The 2,500-nt window shown below is 45.3% G+C and overlaps 1 long non-coding RNA gene across 1 annotated transcript in view; it reads right to left on the reverse strand.

Annotated features, from left to right (window-relative positions):
* Nucleotides 1-2,500, reverse strand: part of LOC132446389 (uncharacterized) — a 4,845-nt gene that overhangs the window by 785 nt on the left and 1,560 nt on the right. The window lies entirely within an intron of this gene.

The raw sequence follows: 2,500 nt of genomic DNA on the forward strand, positions 1-2,500 counted from the left end.
TGCGGAGTGAATATAATCCTGGACAAAAGAAAACGTGCAATACCTCGTGGTTATAAAAATACAAAAGAATATAACAGGCTACAATATATTGTTGTTAACACATGTAGGCCTACAGGACATAGGGGTATAGGATATATATACGATTTATCACGGAATCCCATAGCTGTATGTTATTTCTGTCATATAGGCCTACACCTTATTGTCACGAGAGTTCACAATTCATTGCGTTCATGATTGTCTTATTTTGTCGTTGTGCGGATTGTTGTATGCAGCCTACCCGGACAGTTATTGGTGTGGTATAAAACTGTTATATCTATATTCAAACTCGACTCGTACAAATAAAATCAAGGCTACGTTTTTTTTTTATATTTAAGTGTCAAATACAATATTGTCCGGTACAAAGGCAGGGGAGTGGACTTCAGTGTAATCAGAGACCCAGATAACATCACATCACGCGCCAGCGCCGTGGACCTGGCAACAGACAAATAAACAGGACCTGGAAATCAACCACCTTATATTGTGCATTATTGTTCTAAATGTAATTGACTTAAACAGCTCCCCTGTTACGCTTTGTATGGTATGTGTGTGTGCAAGTGTGTGTGTGTGTGTGTGTGTGTGTGTGTGTGTGTGTGTGTGTGTGTGTGTGTGTGTGTGTGTGTGTGTGTGTGTGTGTGTGTGTGTGTGTGTGTGTGTGTGTGTGTGTGTGAGAGCGCGAGCACGCGTAGGTGTGTACCCGTATACGTGTGTCTGGATGTGTGTGTGTGTGTGTGTGTGTGTGTGTGTGTGTGTGTGTGTGTGTGTGTGTGTGTGTGTGTGTGTGTGTGTGTGTGTGTGTGTGTGTGTGTGTGTGTGTGTGTGCGTGCGTGTGTGTGTGAGGGTTGTTGAGTATATGTGTATGGTGTGTGTGTGTGTGTGTGTGTGTGTGTGTGTGTGTGTGTGTGTGTGTGTGTGTGTGTGTGTGTGTGTGTGCTTGTGTGCGTGCGTGCGTGTTCTCGCGCGCGTGTGTGTGTGTGTGTGCGTGTGAGAGAGTACCAAATAGCTACACTTCGGACACTAATCTATAGGTTTCTCAATGCATGACAAAACCAGCTCTGTTAGATGCTGATAGTACCTACCCAGGAATCTACGATATAGGGACAAAGGAAAATATCCAATATCCTAAACCCCATAACATGCCGCATGTGAGTATGTTCTCCTCTACAAGCGCGAGCCGCGCAAGCAGCGAAACTTTGGGTATTAGTATTATGAATGGCAGAGCCACATCATCTGCAAAGTTCAACCCTCTGACAAACGCATATACGGCCTTCCGTCTAACTTGTGTGTAAGGAGATGTGTGTGTGTGTGTGTGTGTGTGTGTGTGTGTGTGTGTGTGTGTGTGTGTGTGTGTGTGTGTGTGTGTGTGTGTGTGTGTGTTTCCGTGTGCGTGTGTGTGTTTATTTGTTTGCGTGCCTATGCGTGATACGTGCCCAATTGAGGTGTGTGTGTGTGTGTGTGTGTGTGTGTGTGTGTGTGTGTGTGTGTGTGTGTGTGTGTGTGTGTGTGTGTGTGTGTGCGTGTGTGTGTGTGTGTGTGTGTGTGTGTGTGTGTGTGTGTGGTGCGTGAGCGCGTGTGTTTGTTCGTGTTTGACGTTCGTGGGTGTGGGTGTGCGTGTGTGTTTGTGTGGGGAGGGGGAGAGTAGAGTGCGGGTCAACGAATGTGTCATGAAATTAAGCTTTTTAAAATTAAAAATATAAATATAGGCCTATATAAATATTTTTTGATTTCCATGGTGGTCTAATGACTAATTCATTTATTTACTAAACAAACTATAGACCTTGCAGGGACATACGAGAGATATTCAGAAATCTCTCTTCGGCCATTCTGCGCTCACTCAAAGGCTTGGGAAAACAATGGTCTTTCTTTAAAACACATTAGTCACAGCCCACTATCGCCTGGCGTTTGTCTATACATTTTCTCATTGTATAAACTGTAAACACATATCCACGATGTTTACATTCCACGCAAACAGAGAGACATGGGCTACGTTTTATAAACCTGAATCTAAATCCCAATTCATCACGCGCCACGCATCAATGGCTTGAGGACATCACAAACACACACACGCACACTCACACTCACACTCACGAACACGAACACGAACACGCACACACACACACACACACACACACACACACACACACACACACACACACACACACACACACACACACACGCACACACACACACACACACACACACACACACACACACACACACACACACACACACACACACACACACAGTCGCATTTTGGAAATGTAATCATGGAAATAGGCTGGGCTATGTTCATGCGAAAGTGCGAAGCTGAGTACTTTTCCTAGTTCACGTGGACATCTCTTGCCTAACCTTGTCCTATAGAGCCCGAGCCATGCACCCCCTTCCCCCTCCCCCTTCACTACCCCCCCACCCCTCCCCACCCAAAAGGGTCAAGCTACCATCAGCCAAAATCCTTTCCTTAAAA

Source organism: Gadus macrocephalus, chromosome 18 (assembly GCF_031168955.1).
Source record: "Gadus macrocephalus chromosome 18, ASM3116895v1".
NCBI classification, from domain to species: domain Eukaryota; kingdom Metazoa; phylum Chordata; class Actinopteri; order Gadiformes; family Gadidae; genus Gadus; species Gadus macrocephalus.